A 6761-nucleotide genomic window follows, 5' to 3' on the forward strand; every position below is an offset into this window, starting at 1 on the left:
CTGCGCCACCAGGGAGGGCCATAATCTGTGTGAGTTTTAAAACCCAAATACCAGTCACCTCCGGGGCAGGCGGGAATCGAACTCATGTGGAAGTGGCTTTAGCTTCTCAGTGCAGTGCTTCAACCTGCTGCGCCACCAGGGAGGGCCAGGAGTTTTCATCTTTTTAATGCAAGAGTGTTACTGTGACATGCATTATGCCAAAGCCATACACATTCACTAGAAACTGTATTTTGGATCTTGAATTCTGGCCCATCCTGGGCTAGCAACACACTGTGCACAACCCCCTGGTGATGCTGGGCAGAGGTGGCACTGGCAGCTCCCGGTCAGAGCAGCTGCAGGGGATGCAACCTTCTCCCAGCTATTCTGAGACTCACCATAAAGGAGAAAAAACAAAGTTCCAGTCTCTGCAGCAGCCCTGCCACTGGGCAGTTCATTTGCAGTAGGTGTTTCCTCTCCAGCCCTGGTTGCTCTCTGTTGTGTTGGTTGGTCATGGTGAGAGGTCATACAGTTGTTCCAGTTTCCACTTTCAGTATAATAATATTCAATACATCACCCCAGTGATTCAACATTTCGTTATAAAATGGGGTTTGTGTCATATGATTTTACCAATTGTAGGCAAATGTAAGTGTTCTGAGCATATTTTACATAGACCAAACTAAGCTATGATGGTCATGCAGTAAGTTTGTGTATCACATACATTTTCAATTTAAGCTATTTTTAACTTACAGTGGGCTTATCCAGACATAACCCTATCACAAGTTTAAGAAAATTTATAGGGGCCCTCCCTGGTGGCGCAGTGGGTTAAACTGCATTGAGAAGCCTATGCCACTGCCGCATGAGTTCAATCCCTGCCTGCCCCTGAAGGAGATCCACATAGCGTGGCAGACCTCTCCTGACACGCCTGCTGCCCCCCTCAGCAGTGTACTTCGTAGATCTGCCTGTTCTGCTCTCTATTCTGTCCCTGGTGTATCCTCTCACCCTCTGCATCTCTGGCCTGTAACCCAGTTCTGTATGAATAAATAAATCTTTAAAAAAAAGAAAAGAAAATTTATATGCTAAATGAATAAAAGAATGAATAAATGATGGTTTTATTCTGGAATGTCTTTGGATGCACATTCTAGAAATATATTTACAGAGGCTGAAACGAATAGGGATTTATTTCTCCATGTAATAAAATTTCAGAGATAGTCTTTGATCAATTCCGTGACTGAAGGATGTCATTTCTGGTATCTCTGCAGTATGTTCATCTTTTCTGCCATGGTTTTTCACAGACATAATGTCCCTTATAATCAGTTTCTACTTAGCAAACATCTCCAAAGCTTAATAATAGAGCAACTTGCTATTATTTTCCTTGTTCTTTGGGTTGAATTCACCTGGGCTCTTCCCCCTGCACTTTCTCAAGCAGCTGCAGTACTTAGAATAAGTATATTTGAAGACACAGCTAAGGGAATGAAAGGATTTGATCTTTAATATGTCAAAACAGCATAACTTATGACATGCAATTATAATCTCATTTTTAAAATTTTATTTTCTACAGCTAGATTTTACTCTGCCTTTGATGAAAACTTGAGAAGGCCCATAAATTTATTTTTCCTTGGTTACCAAAAAATCCTCTGATCAATAATTAAACTTGCCGATATCATGAAACTAAAAGATTGAAAGGTCAGCTGCTGAAGAAAGACTAATTCTGCAAAGAATTCTGTGCTAATTCAGAGTCTCTACCTTTTCTTGTACATGGGGAAGAGTAATGAGAACAGGGGGGACTTTTATATAATTGGCACTGTTTTGCTCTGGGCTTGGACTATGTATAGGTATTTTAAATTACCTTCATCACTACATGATTATTTTTAATGGTTTTTCAAAATGGCCTGTTTGTTGCAAAAACAAATCACCCTAAATAGAATGGCTTAAAATAACCACAACTTTTTAATATCTCATGATTTTGTGGACAATATATGATGTGGGGATTCTTTAGTTCATGTGTCCTGGGCTGTGGTCCATCACCATTGGTGATGAGGAAAATTAACTTTCTTTCTATGCTCCCACGTTCTTAGCTAACATACCCCATAATAAAAACAAACAAAACCCCCAAAGAATGACCAGATTAACAGAAGAAAAACAAATACAATTTTGTGCATATGGAGAAGGTGCTTAAAGATATAAAATTCAAAAAGGTAGCCAAAGCAGGCAGCTTTTATGCATTTTTTCCATGGAAGAATTGGCAAGATAAAGTTGGAAGTAAGTAACAAAGTTTTGTTACAGGGAACCTCAGTGTGAACTGGGCTGCCTGTCTGTGGGTCCTCAACAGTGCACTTCAAATTTAGTGTACTCTAGGTGCACACAAAAGGGTCAATAATAGGTTTATTCATAAAAGGGGAAAGGAAAGGGAACAACCCAGGGAAAGAGAGAGAGATACAAGGTAACTAGAGTATCTTACCAGCTCTGCTGACTTGGAACTCTGGTAACAACCTAACTGAAAGCCCTGTGTCACACTTTCAAGAGCCACTCCCAAGCGAGAGAACGCCATAGAAAATGGCTCCCTATTTATCCCCCAATGTCCCAGAATTCCTGCTTAGCTCCACCTTTGGGTCCTCGCAGTTCTCTCCCTGGTACTGCTGGGAGTTGTAGTTTCCAATCACTGGAGTAGGGGGTGGAGTCCACAAAACTCTGCAGAGTTCCTTTAGGACATCCTTCCCCTTAACAGTTTGTTTATGTAAACTCTGGTGATAAAGATATCTCCATACCTCCTGATTCAGTGGGGACCCTACCACAAAAGAGATTTATCTCCTGCTTTCGGGCAGAAGAAGGGATATTAGAGTCTTTTGCACGGGGGCTTTTCTCAGGTACCTTTAATTCATAATAATAAATATACCAACTGACATTGTGGGGTAGAATGCCCTGAACCCCATAATCACCTCCCTAGTGCTCAGTCTAGGTGATCTCTGACCTGCAGGCCCTTTGTTTGAGGGTCACGCAGTCTTAAGGCACCTCATTCCTTCTTTCAGCTCCCTCTGCATCGATACTCTCTGTGCTGGGATCTGCCTTCTCTTTCAGTGGGTCCTTATGGGCAGGTCCTAAGAAGACCTGCAGCCTCCTCACCTGTGTAGAAGGTCCAGGCCACAGGTAACAGTCCTGCCTCTCTGCCCTGACAATTCCCACATTGCAGCCTCAGCTTATGAGTCAGCCACCCCTACACCTCCCAGGCTGCAATTAGACACCAACTGCAGGAGATCATCAGGTGAGAAGGGAAGGGCAACCTCCTACCCCCTCTCAGGTGGAAGGAGGAGAAACTCAGGCGAGCTCTAAATTCCCCTCTCAATCTTCATTTTCTCCTTAATAGCTGCCTTCATAGGTGGGAGTAATAAACTCAGGCCAGATGAATATAATTCCTCCCACAAATTTTGAAAATGTTCATGGAGATGCTGCTTAAAATCTTGCTCTGTTGTTTTCATATCTTGGCAAAAGAGAAATGAGAGGTTTTTTTCATTCAGCTTCTATTAGTGTTTTTGAAATGACGTGGATGATTGCTTTGCTAAAATGAGAACCATTAGGAAAAAGATGAGCTTTATTTTGTAGTGACTAGTTAATGCAGGGTCAGTTGAGCTGCATAAATACACCCCAGTTTTGTAACCTTCTTAGCTAGCCCTTAGCATACACTGTCTATTCCATAAATAAACATTACAATGTAAGTTCAAGATTTAGCTTTTGGAAAAAGATATACATGGATTTGATTATTATGTCTAGCTTTGTGATCCTGGATCCTGTGGTTAATCTCATCTTTTTCAGGCTTATTTTCCTCATCTGTAAAATCAGTAAAATAATGAATATTCATAAGGGTTAAATAAAACAGACTTGCGGTGTTACGATGTTTGCTCCTTTGTCTTAAATGGGGCAATAAAAATAATCAGAAATAATATTAGGTTAATTTCTCACATAGTATTAATTGAAAGTGCTTTTAAGTCTTTCTCTGAAAATTATTTCATTTCAAATGTCATCTATTGTACTTCAGGTAAGATCTTTTTGTAGTTTTATCACTTTACAGAATTGTTTTGCATTGTGTTGACCAATCTGTCCATCAAACTAATTTAATTTATGCCATTCTGATAATGAAGAGTCCATGTTGAAGCTGACTTTAAGAGAAATGATGCAGTTTTTGAATATTAAAAGATCAGATTTGAAAAATTAGTTTGAGCTGCTTAATTTTCCAAATCTCACAGTAAAAAAATTATTCTGCAATATCAATGTGATTCATAATTGGTTTAAAAATACAAGGAAGCAATTAAGACTTGTGCAATTAAAATAGCAGGGATTTGCGCCTCCAGGTGCTTTGAGTTTTGAACACAGCAAGAGAGCATGCTGTGTTCACAGAACAGGAAGTCACCTTGTTGTGTGGAACAGTATAACTAGTTGGTGTGGGATCTGTTTCCTTTGCTAAAAGGCAAGGTTGGGTTGCAAAAGATCTGAGGCAAATTATGAGTCACTCATTCACATATTACTTTTTTTTTTAATATTTATTTATTTGTGCATACAGAACTGGGGTACAGGCCAGAGGCTCAGGGGCGGCGAGAGGTTTCACCATAGACAGAGTGGGGAGCAGAACAGGCAGATCGACGAAGTACATTGCTGAGGGGAGCAGTGGGCAGGTCAGGAGAGGTCTGCCACGCCATGTGGGTCACCTCCCTCTGGGACAAGCGGGAATCGAACTCATGTTGGCTTTAGCTTCTCAGTGCTGTGCTTTAAGCCGCTGTGCCACCAGGGAGGGCCCACATATTACTTTTTGACTCACCTGTCTGTCCATTCATTCAGTCAAATGCCTCTGACACCAGACAACAAAGTGGGTAGGGCTTGGGTCTAAAGTAGATAGAACTGAATTTTGATGAACTCTTTGGTAGCTGTGTAAGCATAGTAGACTGTTATTTCCTTTCTGAGCCTCAGCTTTCTTTTATGCACTGGGGCACCAATGGCCTCTAGTGTCGTTAAGAGGGTTACATGAAAGATGTGCTTCCTACCAGAAGCAATATCAACTCTTATAAGAATGGACATTTAGGAAACGTATCTAGAAATATTCAAAATCTAGAATATACATCTCTATACCCCAGAAACTAGGCAAACATTTTCCAAAATAATACACCAACAGGAGTGTTAAGATATATGATACTGTCAATATATAAAGAGATGCTTTGGAAAGTATAATAATGAAGATGAAATATTGAGGATTTTTTTTTCCTCCTATCAATATGCCTGCTTCTTCCTGACTTTCTCTAGAAGGGTATGCATAAAGTTGGTCAAAAATCTAATATATTTTTCTAATAATTCTCAAAAAATAACTTGGGCCTACTGTTTTTTTTACCCCCCCCCAAGAGAGAATTTTATCTTATTCCCCCCCGCCCCACCATGTCCACTCTCCGTTCTCCTCACTCTCAACCTCAGAGCCCTCAGTATCTCAGGATGTTTACTGATGTCCATGGATTTTCTTTCGTTTCTTCTTCTTCTTTTTTTTTTTAGATTTTGTCTTTATTTATGCATACAAGAGCTGGGGTGCATGCCAGAGGTGTGTGTGGGAGTGTCAAGAGGCTTCACCAGAGACAGAGTGGAGAGCAGAACAGGCAGATGGGCTGAAATACACTGCTGGGGGGAGCAGCGGGTGAGACAGGAGAGGTCTGCTGTGCCATCTGTGTCAGCTCCTCGGCTGGGGATCGAACTCGTGTAGTGGTTGCTGATAGCTTCATAGTGCTGAGACTTAACCCCTGCACCACTAGGGAGGCCCTGCCCATGTGTTTATAAAAGTGTTTTATGTTATTAAATTTGTTATATAAATATCCAGTATTTGTTTTTGTCATTTTGACTTTGCTGTACAGAATATTTTCAAATTCCTTCCACTTTGCACATAAGATATAGTAGGGGACATTCCTTCTTATGTTTTCAGAAATAATTTAATCAAATTTGGCATTAGTTCTTTTTTTTAAAAGTTTGACAAGATTCATTGTAAAGTCATCTGGGGTTTTGTATTATGAAAAATCTAACTAGCGTTCAATTCATCTGTTTCTGCTGGATCAGTCTGGACAACTGATACTGATCTAGAAACTTATCAGTTTCTTCAAGGTTATTAAATTTATATGCATAGAGTGTGAGTTGCATCCCCAGACCAAGAGGTGACCCACATGACGCAGCAGACCTCTCCTGTCTTGCCAGTGATCCGCTCAGCAGTGTACTTCATCCATCTGCCAGTTCTGCTCCCTATCCTGTCTCTGGTGAATCCTCTCACCGCCCCTGCATCTCTGGCCTGTACCCAAGTTCTGTGTGTATAACTAAATAAATCTTTAAAAAAAAAAAAGGAAGATAAGGTCTATTTTTGTGGAAGGTGTATTTTGCTGTGAAGGGGGAAAAATCATTACTCTCTAGAACCACAAATTGATTTAAAATATGGCAAATTATTCAACATTAGAGAACCATTATTAGCTCTATGGATATCTATTGACAAAAACATGAAAAGAAATCCAAAAGGAGTACATTTTTCTTTCCCACCAAGTACTAAGTGTGCTTAGAATCAATTGTGAGATGGAAAAAGATGTAAATACAACTTTCCAATGAACCCAGTTAAGTAAATCTTCATTGTAAGTGAATACACACATCTTGTTTGTTAATGAAACTTTGCTGTTTGCATAAGTTAATTTTGTAAAGAATGTAAGAGGAAATACTACTCTCCCAGTTATATGCAACTCTCCAAATATTACTCTCTAACACCCAAAACACCTAACATT

Source organism: Condylura cristata, unplaced genomic scaffold (genome assembly GCF_000260355.1).
Source record: "Condylura cristata isolate star-nosed mole 26May11 unplaced genomic scaffold, ConCri1.0 scaffold00017, whole genome shotgun sequence".
Lineage (NCBI taxonomy): Eukaryota > Metazoa > Chordata > Mammalia > Eulipotyphla > Talpidae > Condylura > Condylura cristata.